Genomic DNA, 17484 nt, shown 5'->3' with positions numbered 1-17484 from the left:
GATACTTCACTCCCATTGGCTCATATAGGATTCAGGTTACCTCAGGAAGATTAACCCATTCCCTGCACTCATTCATGACACCTGCTGTCAAAAATCTCCAATGACAGAGACTACACAACCTCCCTAGACAATTCATTACAGTGTTTACCCAGCCTAACAGGACATTTTTCTTAATTTCTAACCTAAACCTCCCTTGCTGCAGTTAAGTCCATCACTTCTTGTGCTATCAGCAGAGGTTAAGAATAACTTTTCCCTCTCCTCTTTGTCCTGCTTGCAGTGCCCCTGCTAATGCATCCCAGAATTATGTTTGCTTTTTTTTTTTTCAACAGTGCCACAGTGTTAAGAACATAAGAACAGCCACACTGGGTCAATCCATAGGTCCATCAAGCCCAGTATCCTGTCTGCTAACAGCGGGTAATGCCAGGTTGTTGACTCATGTTTAGCTTTTTGTCCACTATGTGCATGAGATCCCTGTTCACTGTACCCCTTCCCAGGTATTCATTTTCCATTCTGTTTGACACATCTGCACTAGCTCCCGCCTTTCAGAAGGGGCATGGTAATGAGTGGTTTTGGCAGATGTTAATGAGGTGCTTCCATGAATATGCAGAACCTCATTAGCATAAGAGCAGCCACATGTGATTCAAAAGTGCTGCTTTCAGAACGCATGTCGCCCATGTAGATGGGGGCCTTTTGAAAGGATCCCCCAGACTTTGAAAGACCCTTCTTCCCGAAACCAAATGGGAAGAAGGGCCTTACAAAATCAGGTGGTCCTTTTGAAAGGCCCCCATCTATACAGGTGGGGCGTGTTTCAAAAACTGCATTTATGAATCATGGGCATCCACCATTATGCTAATGAGGCACTGAATATTCATGTCAGTGCCTCATCAGTATCTACCAAAACCCCTCATTACCATGCCCCTTCTGAAAGGACGGGGCTAGTGTAGATGCAGCCTATGTGTACAATTGATTGCTCCCTCCCAAGTGGAATACTTGAATTCCTTCCTATGTATCTCAGATCGCTTCTCCAGATCATTTTGAATTATAGCCTTATCCTCCAACACACATGCAGCCCCTCCCAGCTTGGTATCCTCCATCAACATTGTAAGTGTACTCTCTAGCTGCGTCTACACATGCACGCTACTTCGAAGTAGCGGCACCAACTTCGAAATAGCGCCCGTCGCGTCTACACGCGTCGGGCGCTATTTCGAAGTTAACTTCGACGTTAGGCGGCGAGATGTCGAAGTCGCTAACCTCATGAGGAGATAGGAATAGCGCCCTACTTCGACGTTCAACGTCGAAGTAGGGACCGTGTAGACGATCCGCGTCCCGCAACGTCGAAATTGATGGGTCCTCCATGGCGTCCATCAGCTGGGGGGTTGAGAGATGCTCTCTCTCCAGCCCCTGCGGGGCTCTATGGTCACCGTGGGCAGCAGCCCTTAGCCCAGGGCCTCTGGCTGCTTCTGCGGCAGCTGGGGATCTATGCTGCAGGCACAGGGTCTGCAACCAGTTGTCAGTTCTGTGTATCTTGTGTTGTTTAGTGCAACTGTGTCTGGGAGGGGCCCTTTAAGGGAGCGGCTGGCTGTTGAGTCCGCCCTGTGACCCTGTCTGCAGCTGTGCCTGGCATCCCTATTTCGATGTGTGCTACTTTGACGTGTAGACGTTCCCTCGCTGCGCCTATTTCGATGTTGGGCTGAGCAACGTCGAAGTTGAACATCGACGTTGCCGGCCCTGGAGGACGTGTAGACGTTATTCATCGAAATAGCCTATTTCGATGTCGCAACATCGAAATAAGCTATTTCGATGTTGGCTGCACGTGTAGACGTAGCCTCTGTGTTGTAATCTAAATCATTGGTGAAGATATTTAAACAGAAGAGAACCTAGAAATGACCCCTGTCAGAGCCTAGCCATGCCCTTCCAACGTGACTGTGAACAACTGATAGGTATTCTCTGGGAAGGTAGTTCCTCTATTTGTTAATCAGGTCTTGCAAAAACATGCCCATTTTCCTTCTAGGCAATGTGACCACTGCTTGCTCCCCTGGGTCATGAAGCCCTACATGTACAACCTAGACCTCAGCGTGGAGGACTTCATCACCAGGATGAGCAGATTCCACATGGTGGTGGAAAGCACGCAAGGGGCAGTTCCAGTGTCTCTTCACCCACCTGGACCTCAGCAAGTACAACATTCCCTTTGTGGTGTAGGCTTGTTGAGTGCTCCACAATTTGTGTGAGAGGAAAGGGAAGGCTTTCCTGCCAGCGTAGGAGGCTCAGGCAGAATCTCTGGCCACAGTCCATGAGCAGATGGAAACCAGCACCATATATGGAGTACATCAAAGGGCTGTGCTCATCAGGGAGGCCTTGAAGGACGCTTTTCTGCAGGGCCTCTCCTGAGACTATCCCCTGTGCCTCTGCACAAGGGGTCCCTGTTTTTCTGTGTCTTTTATCCCCCACTCCCCTCTCTCCCACCCCCTCTTTCCACTGTCCCCATTTCAATGAAGAATAAACAATATAGAATACTCTCTTGAGCACAGTGGAGTGTTTATTGAGGTGCACTTACAACAGGGGAGGGAAGGGGACAGGAACCTGGAAAGTGGGAGGGGAAAGCCTGGCTCAGGGATGGGGCTGCAAATCATAGAATCATAGAACAATAGAGCTGGAAGAGACCTAAAAAAGCCATCAAGTCCAGCCCCCTGCCCTAGGCAGGGCCAAACCCATCAGATCAGCTCCCCCAGGGCTTTGTCAAGATGAGACTTAAACACCTCCAGGGATGGAGACTCCACTACTTCCCTGGGTAGACCATTCCAATGCTTCACCACCCTCCTAGTGAAAAAGTTTTTCCTAATGTTCAACCTGGACCTTCCCAACAGCAACTTGAGACCATTGTTCCATGTTCTGCCATCCGTGACCACTGTGAACAGCCTCTCTCCAGCCTCTTTGCAACCTCCCTTCAGGAAGCTGAAGGCTGTTATCAAGTCCCCCTCAGTCTTCTCTTCTGCAGACTAAACAGTCCCAATTCCCTCAACCTTTCTTCATAGGTCATATGCTCCAGCCCCCTAATTATTTTGGTCACCCTCCCCTAGACTCTCTCCAGTGTATCCACATCCTTTCTATAATTGGGGGCCCAGAACTGGACACAGTACTCCAGATGCAGCCTCATCAAAGCCGAATAAAGAGGAATAATCACTTCTCTGGATCTACTGGCAATGCTCCTCTTGATGCAACCTAATATGCCTTTAGCTTTCTTGGCTACAACAGCACACTGTTGACTCATGTCCAGCTTCTCATCCACTACAACTCCCAGGTCCTTTTCTGCAGAACTGCTACCGAGCCAGTCGGACCCCAGCCTGTAACAATGCTTGGGATTCTTCTGGCCCAAGTGCAGGACTCTGCACTTTTCCTTGTTGAACCTCATCAGATTTCTTGTGGCCCAGTCTTCCAATTTGTCTAAGTCACTCTGGACCCTGTCCCTGCCCTCCAGCGTATCTACCTCTCCCCCTAACTTAGTCTTATCTGCAAACTCGCTGAGGGTGCATTCCAAGCCCTTGTCCAGGTCATTGATAAATATGTTGAACAGAACAGGACCCAGAACTGAACCTTGGGGCACTAGAAACCAACCGCCATCCTGACATCGAGCAGTTGATCACTACCCACTGGGCCCGACCTTGTAGCCAGCTGTCTACGTATCTTACTGTCTATTTATCCAATCCACATTCCTTTAGCTTGCTGACAAGAATATTGTGGGAGACCGTATCAAAAGCTTTGGTAAAGTCAAGATAAATCACATCCACTGATTTTCCCCTATCCACAGAGCCAGTTATTTCGTGGTGGAAACTAATCAGATTGGTCAGGCATGACTTGCCCTTCATGAATCCATGCTGAATTTTCCTGATCACTTTCCCCTCCTCCAAGTGCCTCAAAATGACTTCCTTGAGGAGCCCCTCCATGATTTTTCCAGGGACTGATGTAAGACTGACTGGCCTATAGTTCCCTGGATCACCCTTCTTCCCTTTTTTAAAGATGGGCCCTACATTTGCCTTTTTCCAATTATCTGGGATCTCTCCTGATCTCCACAACTTTTCAAAGATAATGGCCAAGGGCTTGTCAACAATATACGCCAACTCCCTCAGAACCCTCGGATGAATTAGGTCCCGGCCCATGGATTTATGTGTGTTTAGCGTTTATAGATTGCTCCTAACCTGTTCTTTCTCCACCAGAGGCTGTCCACCTTCATCCCACAATGCATCACTTATCGCATTAGTCCGGGAGCTGTCCTTGTCCGTGAAGACAGAGGCAAAGAAAGCATTAAGTACTTCAGCTTTCCCTACCTCATCTGTCACTGGGTTACCTCCCTCATCCATTAGGGGCCCCACACCCTCTCTGATCACCTTCTTCTTGCTAACATGCCTGTAAAAACTTTTCTTGTTATCCTTCACATTCCTCGCGAGTCGCAATTCCAGTTGCACTTTCACCTTCCTGATAACTGCCCTGCGTTCCCGAGCTGTACGTTTATACCCCTCCCTAGACATCTGTCCCAGTTTCCACTTTTTGTAAGCTCCTTTTTGTGCCTAAGTTTTCCAAGGATTTCCCCAGTAAGCCAGTCTGGTCTCCTGCCATATTTACTTCTCTTGCTGCACATCACGATGGTTTCTTTCTGTGCCTTCAATAGGGCTTCCTTAAAATACTGCCATTTTTCCTGGACTCCTTTTCCCTTCATGGTAGCATCCCAGGGGATTCTGCCCATCAGGTTCCTGAAGGATTCAAAGTCTTCTTTTCTGAAGTCCAAGGTGTGTAATTTACTGCTCTCTTTCCTTCCTTTGGTCAGGATCCTGACGTCTACCATCTCATGATCACTGCTTCCCAGGTTGTCACCCACCTCTGCCCTCCCTGTTTGTAAGCAGGAGGTTGAGCCGCGCATGACCTCTGGTTGGGTCCTTCATCAGGGTAATTAAAGTCCCACATGATAACGAGAGCCCGCGATCTGGAAACTTCTCTCAGTTGTCCCAAAAAAGCTTCATCTACCTCATCAAATGCTACCTGCCTTCAGATGTTGGGAGACTGCAGCTGCCTGGGCGGGGTGGGTCTCAAAACCCTATGCTTTAGGGGCCAGGTGACCCCTGTGGAGACTAGAAGGGGAAGATTGTGGAGGTGAGAATGTGGTCAGTGGCCTACTCATGGTTTCCTGATGGTGTATCAGGTGCTCTCAGGCAGCCTCGTGTTGATCTGGATCTGCTTGGTACTCCACCCATTCCTCGTCCAGGCCCTCCAGGATGATCCACAAGCAGGCTATCTGCTCCCAGAGCAGGTGGTCCTGGGAGCACTTCCTCCTGTGGAGGCACGTGGAAGCATGTGGGGTGAGGGATATGTCTTGCTCACAGCTGGCTCAGCAGTGAAGAAAAGTCATGAGGGCTGCCATAAGAGAAGACTCTGTATGACACCCAGCCCTGACCCCTGAGCCAACACTGAGGGTCTTGCCTCAGACACTGGTGATGTGCTTGGAGCATGGCTATATGCTGCCCACACAGCAGGTACTGTCTTGAGGGGGCACAGACACCCCAGGGACAATTACAACACCCCCCGCCTGGAGAGGAGCAGGCATGGGAATGTACCAGCCAGGCCATGAGCCTGCAGGCAGGAGAAGGGAACTGGATAACCTGTCTTAGAGACGGGATCCACCTCACAAAGAGAGGAAAGAGCATCTTTGCGGGCAGGCTTGCAAACCTAGTGAGGAGGGCTTTAAACTAGGTTTGTCGGGGGAAGGTGACACAAGCCCTGAGGTAAGTGGGGAAGGAGGAGGGAACAATCAAGTGGGTTTCCTGGGTGAAGAGGAGAAAGTGGGCCAATCGGCCCCTTCTTTAAGATGCTTGTACACTAATGCCAGAAGCCTGGGGAACAAACAGGAAAAATTAGAGGCCCTGGCACAGTCACACAAGCATGAGGTGGTTGGAATAACGGAGACTTGGTGGGACGATTCGCATAACTGGAGCACGACCATGGACGGTTATAAATTGTTTAGGAAGGACAGACGGGAGAAAAGGAGGAGGAGTTGTGCTCTATGCGAGGGAGCAGTATGATTGCTCAGAGCTCCAGTATGAGGAAGGAGAAAATCCAGTTGAGTGTCTTTGGGTTAAGCTTAGAGGTGGAAGTAACAGAGGTGATGTTGTAGTTGGTGTCTGTTATAGGCCGCCAGATCAGGGAGAGGAGATAGATGAGGATTTCTTCAGGCAGCTTAGTGACGCTTCCAAATCACAGGCCCTGGTTCTCATGGGAGACTTTAATCATCCAGACATTTGTTGGGAGACCAATACAGCAGCACACAGACAATCCAGGAAGTTTTTGGAGAATGTTGGGGATAACTTCTTGGTACAAGTGCTGAAGGAACCGACCAGGGGCCGTGCGCAACTTGACCTGCTGCTCACAAACAGGGAAGAACTAGTAGAAGAAATAGAAGTGGAAGGGAACCTGGGCTGCAGCAACCATGAGATGGTAGATTTCAGGATTCGGACGAAAGGAAGAAGGGTGAGCAGTAACATACAGACCCTTGATTTCAGAAGAGCAGACTTTGACTCCCTAAGAGACAGGAGCCGTGTCTACACGTGCACACTACTTCGAAGTAGCGGCACTAACTTCGAAATAGCGCCCGTCACGGCTACACGCATCGGGCGCTATTTCAATGTTAACATCGACGTTAGGCGGCGAGACGTCGAAGCCGCTAACCCCATGAGGGGATGGGAATAGCGCCCTACTTCGACGTTGAACGTCGAAGTAGGGACCGTGTAGTCGTTGCGCGTCCCGCAACATCGAAATTGTGGGGTCCTCCATGGCGGCCATCAGCTGGGGGGTTGAGAGACGCTGTCTCTCCAGCCCGTGCGGGGCTCTATGGTCACCGTGTGCAGCAGCCCTTAGCCCAGGGCTTCTGGCTGCTGCTGCTGCAGCGGGGGATTCATGCTGCATGCACAGGGTCTGCAACTCGTTGTCGGCTCTGTGTATCTTGTGCTGTTTAGTGCAAGTGTGTCTGGGAGGGGCCCTTTAAGGGAGCGGCTGGCTGTTGAGTCCGCCCTGTGACCCTGTCTGCAGCTGTGCCTGGCACCCTTATTTCGATGTGTGCTACTGTGGCTTGTAGACGTTCCCTTGCAGCGCCTATTTCGATGTGGTGCTGCGCAACGTCGATGTTGAACATCGACGTTGCCAGTCCTGGAGGACGTGTAGATGTTATTCATCGAAATAGCCTATTTCAATGTCTCCACATCGAAATAGGCTACTTCGAAGTAGGCTTCACGTGTAGACGTAGCCAGGATGAGCAGGATCCCTTGGGAAACAAAGATGAAGGAGAAAAGAGTTAAAGAGAACTAGAAGTATTTTAAAGAAGTCTTACTGAAGGCACAGGAACAAACAATCCTGCTGCATGGTAAGAAATGCAACCATGGTAGGCAACCAGCTTGGCTTAACAGGGAAATCCTTAGTCAGCTTAAATTCAAAAAGGAGGCATATAAGAAATAGAAACATGGACAGTTGACTAAGGAGGAGTATAAACATACGGCTGGAGAATGCTGGGCATTAATCAGGAAAGCGAAAGCACAATTGGAACTGCAGCTGGCAAGGGATGTGAAGAGTAACAAGAAGGGTTTCTACAGGCTTGTGAACAATAAACGGGTTATCAGAGAAGGTGTGGGGCCATTACTGGATGAGGGAGGTAACCTAGTGAAAGATGATGCAGGAAAAGCTGAAGTACTCAATGCTTTTTTTGCCTCAGTCTTCACGGACAAAGGCAACTTCCCCATGACGGTCCTAGACGATGCAGTATGGGAAGGTGAAAGGCAGCCATCTGTGGGGAAGGAACAAGTTCTGAGCTACCTAGAAAAACTAGATGTGCACAAGTCCATGGGTCTGGATTTAATGCACCCAAGGGAATTGGCAGAGGTCATTGCTGAACTTTTGGCCATTATCCTTGAAGACTCTTGGAGATCGGGGGAGATACCGGATGACTGGAAGAAGGCAAACGTAGTGCCAGGCTTTAAAAAAGGAAAGAAGGACAATCCAGGGAACTATAGACCAGTCAGTCTTCCTCAATCCCTGGGAAAAAAATGGAAGAAATACTGAAGGAATACACTTTGGAGTACTTGGAAGAGAGGAAAGTGATCAAAAGTAGCCAACATGGATTGACCAGGGGCAAGTCCAGCCTGACCAATCTGATCAGCTTCTATGACGAGGTAACAAGCTCTGTGGACTTGGGGAAGTCAGTGGATGTGATATACCTTGACTTCAGCAAGGCTTTTGATACGGTCTCCCACAACATTCTTGTCCATAAGTTAAGGAAATATGGATTGGATCCTTGGACTGCAAGATGGATAGAAAGCTGGCTTGATGGTCAGGCCCAAGGGGTAGTGGTCAGTGGCTCAATATCTGGATGACGGTCTGTTTCAAGTGGAGTGCTGCAGGGCTCGGTTCTGGGGCCGGTGTTATTCAACATCTTTATTAATGACCTAAATGAGGGACTGGGTTGCACCCTCAGCAAGTTTGTGGATGACACAAAACTAGGGGGAGAGGTAGATTCATTGGAGGGTAAAGAGAGAATCCAGAGGGACCTGGATAAATTGGAGGACTGGGCCAAAAGAAATCTGATGTGTTTCAGTCAGGGGAAGTGTAGAGTCCTGCACCTGGGGTGGAAGAATCTCAAGCATTGTTACAGGCTGGGGACCAACTGGCTCAGCAGCAGTACGATGGAAAGGGACCTAGGGGTTATTGTGGATGAAAGGCTGGATATGAGTAAACAGTGTGCCCTTGTAGCCAAGAAGGCTAACGGCACACTGGGGTGCATTAGGAGGAGCATTTCAAGCACATCTAGGGAAGTAGTTATTCCTCTTTATTCAGCACTGGTGAGGCCACATCTGGAATATTGTGTCCAGTTTTGGGCCTCCCAGTATAAAAAGGATGTGGATTTACTGGACCAGGTTCAGCGAAGGGCAACAAAAATGATTAAGGGTCTGGAGCACAAGACCTATGAGGATAGGCTGAGGGGTCTGGTCTTGTTTAGTTTACAGAAGAGAAGACTTAGAGGTGATTTAATAGCAGCCTTCAACTTCCTGAAGGGGAGCTCTAAAGAGGAGGGTGAGAAACTGTTCTCAGTGGTGTCAGATGGCAGAACAAGGAGTAATGGTCAGAAGTTGAAGAGTGGGAGGTGAAGGTTAGATATTAGGAAAAACTACTTCCCCAGGAGGGTGGTGAAGCGTTGGAATGCGTTGCCTAGAGAGGTGGTGGATTCTCCATCCCTTGAGATTTTTAAGTCCCGGCTGGACAAGGTCCTGGCTGGAATGACTTAGTGGGGGTTGATCCTGTTTGAAGCAGGGGGCTGGACTAGATGACCTCCTGATGTCCCTTCCTGCCCTAAGAGTCTGTGAGTCTGTCTTCTGCCTGAGTCCTGCGAAAGCTGGATCTGGCACTCGCAGCATCCCACACACTGAGAGAACTCCTGTCCATGCCCACTGGTAATGGGGGGATGGGGAAGGTGTGTGTGAGCACCGGATGATGCTTGAAGAGGAGAAGGTCCCCAGCCTTTTCCTCCTCCGTCAGGTTTCCCTGAATGACATCAGTCTCCCCCACAGCACATTGCCACATTGGCAGTGGCTGCTGCCGGAGGGTGAGCCCGAGCAGCACAGCTGTGTGGAACATGGACCCCAGACAACCTAGTTGTGGGTTATCGCAGGAAGGTGTCGTACCACAGAGACTGGAAAAAGCAGGTTTCTGCAGGAACCTCATGAGAGGGACCATGGGGCCCCCGTGTGGGAGTGACCTGCATCTAATTGCTCTGGACTGAAGGGCCATGTGCAAACAGATGACCAGGTTGTTCTGTGACCGTCAGGCTGAGTAGGCTGTGAGAGGAGTTCACCCTCCCAGCTGCCGCATGCCACCGAAGTAATACAGAACAGTGTCCAATTAACATGAAGTGCCCTTCCTGAGGTCCTGGGAGAATGTCGTAGGAATGGGGGACCAGCTCCAGGGTCAGCAGGATCACCTGGCTCTCAGGCTTGGTGAAGTAGGTGGCCTCCTCCTGCTCCTCCGCCTCTTTGTCATCCTCGGACACCTGTATGGTGAGGTCAGGCATCCTAACTCCTGCCCAGGACCCTGGACCCTGGAGCAGGGCTGACACAAAATCAAGGCACTGTGCCAGGTGTGACCTTTCTCCACCGGGCCATTGATGATCCAGCCATAGATCTCAGCGCTCCACTGCCTGGTGCAGAGATCTCAGAGAAAGCTCTGTTCCCCATGGAGCCCAGTGAGGTCCAGGATCTCCTGACCCACCCAGGCTGGTGCTCACCTGCATCCAGGGGCACTAGGAACTCTCCCATCATAGGGCCTATTAGCACAGGGAAACCGGGATCTTTCTAGCCTTGTCTGCAGCCTCCAAGCACCACTGGGACTCTTCTGCAGTCTCTCTAACTGCTCAACATCCCTTGTCGAAGGCGGACCTGGGCCTGGCTGCAGTCTGTGTCATCAAAGCTGTGTGCAGATAGAGAATCAGCGAGGAGTCCTGGGCCCCCGAAGGACGAACCGTTTTATTTGGGCATCACCCTCCATGGGGCTGGGCCTGCTTCACCAGGGATAGAGCCCTTGCCCTGCTCCAGCTCTCCACTGCCCTGGCCACACATCCAAGGGTCAGGCCAGCCCTTTGGCCGCGGCCTTGCACTAGGCGCTCAGGATCATGTGGTTGTCTACCATGACCACTAAGTCCTTCTCGGGGTCCCTGGGTTCCATTAGGCAGCGCTCGCGCCTGCGGTTCAGGCCACGTTCCCTGTGCTGAGGGGCTACATTTGCCTTTCCCTGAATTAAAATATTTTGTTTGCCTGGAGCCTGCTTACCTCCTGTGCCAGGTCACTCAGGTGTCTGCCCCACCTTCCTTGTAACCACTCGGCCTGGCAAGGGCTCATCTGCACCTTTTCTCTGCAGTGATTTTCTATTTGCTCCCAGATCACTGATGAAAATATAGAATAGCATCAGGCCCACAAGTGGTCCCTGCAGGGCCCAGCTAGCCACAGCCCTGTCCCCTGGCAACGGTGTCTTGAGAATGGCTTTCTGAGATCTGTCACTCAGACAGCTTTTTGTCCATTTTTCATGTCTTCTACCAATAGTGTAGAGAGTTCATTTTGTCTCAGTGTTTTCCCCTCCAACTGAATCAAATAGCTCAGAGAAATCAAAATCTTTCACAATGACCCAGTTCCCTTGTCAATGAAACACATAAGCTGCGTCTACACGTGCACGCTACTTCGAAGTAGCGGCAGTAACTTCGAAATAGCGCCCGTCACGTCTACACGTGTTGGGCGCTATTTCGAAGTTGAAATCGACGTTAGGCGGCGAGACGTCGAAGTCGCTAACCCCATGAGGGGATGGGAATAGCGCCCTACTTCGATGTTCAACATCGAAGTAGGGACGTGTAGACGATCCGCGTCCCGCAACATCGAAATAGCGGGGTCCTCCATGGCGGCCATCAGCTGGGGGGTTGAGAGATACTCTCTCTCCAGCCCTTGCGGGGCTCTGTGGTCACCGTGGGCAGCAGCCCTTAGCCCAGGGCTTCTGGCTGCTGCTGCTGCAGCTGGGGGTCCGTGCTGCATATACAGGGTCTGCAACTAGTTGTTGGCTCTGTGTATCTTGCACTGTTTAATGAAAGTGTGTCTGGGAGGGGCCCTTTAAGGGAGCGACTTGCTGTTGAGTCCGCCCCGTGACCCTGTCTGCAGCTGTGCCTGGCTCCCTTATTTCGATGTGTGCTACTTTGGCGTGTAGACGTTCCCTCGCTGTGCCTATTTCGATGTTGGGCTGAGCAACGTCGAAGTTGAACATCGACGTTGCCAGCCCTGGAGGACGTGTAGACGTTATTCATCGAAATAGCCTATTTCGATGTCGCAACATCGAAATAAGCTATTTCGAAGTTGGGTGCACGTGTAGACGTAGCCTTACTCTCATTAAAGGACACAATCAGGTTTATTTCACAGAACTGTTTTTCCATAAACCATGTTGTTGAATGGCATTAATTAAAACTCTACACTTGTTTGGACTTAATTACATACCAGCTTTTCCACTGCACATTAGGAAAAGCTTCCTAACTGTCAGCATGTTTAAACACTGGAATAAATTGCCTCGGGAGGTTGTGGATATTTAACAGCAAATTAGATAGATGTTCAGGGGTGGTCTAAAATGGTGCTTGGTCCTGCCATGAGGGCAGGGGCCTGGACTCAATGGCCCCTCAAGGTCCCGTTCAGTTCTAGTGTTCTATGATTCTGTGATTGTTTCTTAACCTTGGCAATTTTGTAAATTTTTCCTTTTATAATCTCCTATATAATTTCAGGACTTTGTCTGTTTTTCTCTTTGATCAAGACCTACAGAACCATACAGGTTTGGTTGTGCCAGGAAAAGAGGATGTGCACGGAATGGGGTTGCTGCTCATAAAACCAAGTAGAAAAGAAACATAATCACCAAAGCAGGTACAGACCTCAACACTGACAGAACTGAGCAAATGTTGAAAGAGACTGAATTAAAATGAGCAAGAAAACTAAGCTGAACGTAGAACAGAGTTGCTTCTCAATAAACCTTAGAGAAAACCATAAAAGTTTGGAGTAGTGCTCTGTTTTGGCACAGCTAAATCAATGATTAAAGCAAATGTTATTGGAAACCAAATTGACGATAGACCTTTCTCAGTAAGACATAGCAATTGATAACAGTTTATAGGCATGAAGAAAAACACACTTTATGGAATTCCCATTTAAAAACACTGACTAAAAAAATTGAACAGAAAAATTTAAACAATTCCATCTTTGAAGAAATCCAAAATAAAATCAAACTCATAAAAATAACATTGTAGCTTCCAAAACACAGTCATTTAAGTAAAGCATGTGTATTTGCCTTTTATTTTCCAAAAAAATAAATTGAGTTACAGACCCACGCAACACTGGCTCAATCTGCTAGTACTTTATGTTTAGCAGGTAACTGTCCTGTGCTTGGCTTTGTTTGTTTCCTCTGGCCTGACTGTGTAGTTCTGGTTCCATGGGAGGTCTGTTTGCTCACTTACTTCGTACCTCGGATGTTCATAACTCCAGGGCTGTGCTGCACAAGGTCCTTCACACCTTGACAGCTAATGGACTGAGAAGTGTTTCTTCACCTCAGGTTATACCAGCACCTCACTCTGTGTCTTTCCAAATGCGGAGCTAAACTGGCTCTCCCACACATCCCCTTTTTATGAAACATGAACAAGTTTCATTTCTCCTTCTGGAAATGTGTCTAAGCCTTGTCTAGGATTTCTTTCCCTTAACAGCCTCGTAACACTCTGCTCGTAACCCTGAGCCCCAAGGTTAGGCCGAGGTGCTTGGGGTACAGGAAGAGGCTCCAGGCTGGGGCCAAGGGTCTTTGAGCATGGGAGGGCACGCAGGGGAGGAGGTTATGTGAGGTCTGGGCAGGAGTTCGGATGCAGGAGCAGACTCAGGACTGAGGTGTGAGGTCTGCAGGAGTCAAGGTGCAGGAGGGGCCCCTGGGAGGAGTGGGAGCCTGAAACAGCTCCCTTTTGATGGGGAAAGCAGGTAGCTCAGCACAGCCCATGTGGCCCTATGCTCCCCTGAAGGTTCTGTCCCTCACAGCTCCCACTAACTCCTGCCCAGTAGGAACTGCAGGGGAGGAGCCTGAAGACAAGGGCAGTGAGGGTATGGAACTACCCTGGCAACATGAGTCCTGCCCAGCTGGGCTTGTGGGGAGAACGGTGGTGTGCAGAGTTGCCTTACCACCCTGTCCCTCCCCCCACCAGGCAGGCCCAGGTGATGTGCAAGGGCTTGAGAGGCTGCAGCCCCAGACTAAGGCCTCCCGGACAAAGAGGCACATTTTTGGTGTTCAGGAGATCTTGCTGTGGGGCTCCCTGTATCCCAGGGCCCTGGCCTGCTGTCCCTAAAGCCACTTGCTTACTACTGTCCTGCCTGTAGCATGGACTCTTCAGCCTGGGATCCACTGAGGGGTAGTCAGTGTCCACGTGTGTTATCTGTGGGTGTGCTAAGGTGTCACACCCCACAAGCTGTAGGAAGGGTTGACAAATGGGGCACCATCAAATGTGGGATTGGCATCACTAGGGTCCGTTGTTCGCGGTTAATTTCTCTGATTAATGAAATTGCCATCTGCCCATTTGTGAAGAGCAACAAATCTGCGTCAGCCATGACAGCAGTCTCCAGCAGCACATTGGGGACAATATTAACACTGCCTCTTCATCCAGGTATTTGTACTGTGACCGTCTCCCTACCCGCTAGCGACACACAGAGAGTCAGGAGTCTGTACGGTACATGAAGGAGAAACCCTTTTGCCTTAGCGCTGGACACCTTCTCCCCTCCTTCATGTCAGCTTCCAACACAAGTGACTTCACCAACCCTTCCACTTTCGTCCTGCTGGGCATCCCTGGCCTGGAGGTAGCCCAGGTCTGGATCTCCATCCGCTTCTGTGCCATGTATGTCATAGCCACCTTGGGGAACGTCACCAACCTGTTCATTGTGAGGACAGAACCGATCCTCCATGAGCCCATGTGCCATTTCCTCTGCATGCTGGCCGTCAGTGACCTCGTCCTGTGCACATCCACCCTGCCCAAAACGATGAGCATCCTCTGGTTCAGTTGCAGGGAGATCCATTTCGCTGCCTGCCTCACCCAGATGTTCTTCTTTCACTGCTTCTCAGCCACAGAATCTGGGATCTTCGTGGTGTGGAAGTATGAGAGTTACATTGTAAAAATCACACACTGATACAATGTTGCCTCTGAGCTCAGGAAGGGGAAGTTATGTTGATGCTGTGTGGGAATGTAGGGTGGGTTTGAATGGAGCCAGGTGTGCCTGGGAAAGCAGGAACCAGAGCAGTAGGTGCTAGACGGTAATTAATTAAGGTAACCAGAGAGTAATTGACAGGAGACCGCTGGAGGTGATATTCAGGGGCTATGTGAGGTGGGTGTGTGTCTGGTTTTTCTTTGTTTATTAACTTGCCTTCTTTTGACTGTATAAATTGAGAGACCTGAGCCCTAGGTGGGGGCTCACCTTTCTCTGAATGGATTAGCAGAGCGGCTTTGCTAATAAACAGAGTGTCCTGACAAATTGTGAGTCTCGAGTCTAACTTTGACAGTGGCCACGGCTTTGGATCGCTACGTGGCCATCTGTCATCCCCTGAGACACTCCACCATCCTGACAAACCCTGTGGTGGCCAAGATTGGCCTGACCATGGTGCTGCTTGGTGGCATCCCCATACTGCCCTTTCCATTGCTGGCCAGGCAGTGGCTGTACTGCAGAACCAACATCATCCATCACACGTACTGTGAGCACATGGCTGTGGTGAAGTTGGCCTGCGCCGACATCAGCATCGGTAGTTACTACAGCCTCTTTCTGGCAGTCTCTGTGACAGGTCTAGACTTGTTTCTCATTGCCGTGTCCTACACCAAGATCCTCAGGGCCATTTTCCACCTCCCCACAAAGGGTGCCTGAATGAAAACTTGTGTCACCTGCAGCTCCCACCTCTGTGTCATTTCTGTCTCTTACATCCCGGCTCTCTTCTCCTTCCTCACTCACCGGTTTGGCCACAATGTGCCCCTGCACTTCCATATTCTCTTAGCGAACGTGTACATCCTGGTGCCCCCCATGCTACACCCCATCATCTGCGGGGTGAGGACCAGACAGATCCTGCCTGCGCCCCCAAGACTGCTGTACCAGTCCTTTTCTCCACCACTTTCCCTACAGTTTCTCAGTCCTTTTCTACCCTACCCCGTCACTTGCTGGGTCATCTCCACCTCACCCCTCTCCTGGTGGGACCTCCCAGCTCCACACCTGCGTGGAGCAGCTGCAGCCAGACAAGGAGCCTGCCTGCTTGTAGAGGGCAGCCCTGGGTGAGCAGAGGCTGATGTGGGTTAATGAACCAGACCATCTGTCCACATTTCAAGACCTGGACTCTTCCAGAGCCTCCTGTTGACTGGACTTTCTGGTGTAAAACCAGGTACATGCAACTGCAAATGACACTAGACACAGAAGCCAAACGACAGACTGTCTGGGGAAACCTGGACAGGCGGGAGCCCTATTACCTCGTTTGACTGCATGAACTCTCTGTATCCTTATGGCTTTGAGCTTTTCCTGTACGCCCCACTCATGGTCCTTGTGCTCCGATGCAGGGGGCTGGGAGGGGGCATCAGTCTATAAATAGTTTGGTCATTAAAGACTGAGCAATTTCTGGGACTCCACGCAGAGAGCAGTAGGGAGTAACTGCATGCAGGGCGTTTTTCTGCCAGAGCTCTGGGGACCAACATTCTGGCACCGGTTTTCCTGGCACTGCCATTTTTAAAAGGCAGCTGAGCCTCTCCAAGCCACATGTCTCTTTCAAGCACCACTTTCTTGTGGCTCCTACCACTGCTGATGCCACTGCCACTCTCTCCTGGCGCCCAGAGCCCTGCTGCAATGAAAGAGGGCTCCGGTTAATTGCTTTAAACAAACCAGTTAAATTGAGCCCTGTTCTCGGCATGGCAGGCAGGGCGCTGGGCACTGGGCACTGGCCCGCCACACTGGATGGGGGTAGCCAGAGGGAGCTGCGCAACTGCACAGGAAGGTGAGCGAATCTGGGCTTGGGTGGGGGGGCTAAGCCTGGGGGCAGGGGTGGGGACAGGGGTGGCAGTTTGGGGCTGCAAGGGGGGGTAAGCTGCCTGGAGGCAGGATGGGTGGTTTGGGCCCCTCCCCAAGGGGGAATGGTTAAGCTGCCTAGGGCAGCTCAGGCCCTGCATGGCTCAGCTCGGGCCCCAGAGAGGGTGGTAAGCTGCCCGGGGCAGTTTAGCAAACTCAGGGGCATCCTGAGCTGAGCCAGGGGCATTTTGGGCCCCACCAGGTAGCAGCTGGGGCTCCACCCATGGGATGGCTAAGCCACCAGGGGGTCAGTTTGGCCCTCAGTAGGGTTGGCTAAGCTGCCCGGGCATTGGTTTGGGCCCTGCTGTGGGGTGGTTAAGTAGCCTGTGGCTGGGCGGTATGGGCCCGGCACGAGGAGCTAAGCTGCTGGGAAGCACAAGTTGGGGTTTAAGTTCTGCCCCCTTTTTTCTGAAAAAGAAAGCACTGACAACATTCAGATACAACAAATGGCTCCAGCCGCTTGGCAGAGGGTCAGCCCTGGCCAGGCGTTCCCTGCTAACGTCTCCCACACGAAGGTGTAGTGGAACTATTTCCTCAAGGAGCGCCATAAAAAGGTGAAATGAAATGCCCGGAGGAGGTAGTCATTCATCATTCATTTCTTTGAGTGAGGAGAATGTCCCTTTTCACTGTGTGGAGAGGGACCCATCCGCGTCACCCAAAGGAGCAACCTCCAGCAGTGTGCGCCTGAGCCAGACGTGCTTCTTTCTCTACTTCTCGGTCATGGCACCTGGGATCCTTGTGCCCACCATGAGGTGGCCATCTGTGATCCACTCAGACATTCCACCATCCTACCAGCCCCCTGGGGGTCAAGATCAGCCCGGCCGTGGGG

The 17484-nt window shown here is 50.8% G+C and overlaps 1 pseudogene; it reads left to right on the top strand.

Moving 5' to 3' along the window:
- Window positions 1–14351: 14351 nt before the first annotated feature.
- LOC142006885 (olfactory receptor 52R1-like) lies at window positions 14352–16075 on the top strand (annotated as a pseudogene).
- The last annotated feature ends 1409 nt before the right edge of the window (window positions 16076–17484 follow it).

Source organism: Carettochelys insculpta, chromosome 1 (assembly GCF_033958435.1).
Source record: "Carettochelys insculpta isolate YL-2023 chromosome 1, ASM3395843v1, whole genome shotgun sequence".
Lineage (NCBI taxonomy): Eukaryota > Metazoa > Chordata > Testudines > Carettochelyidae > Carettochelys > Carettochelys insculpta.
This window is presented reverse-complemented; position numbering and strand designations above follow the sequence as displayed.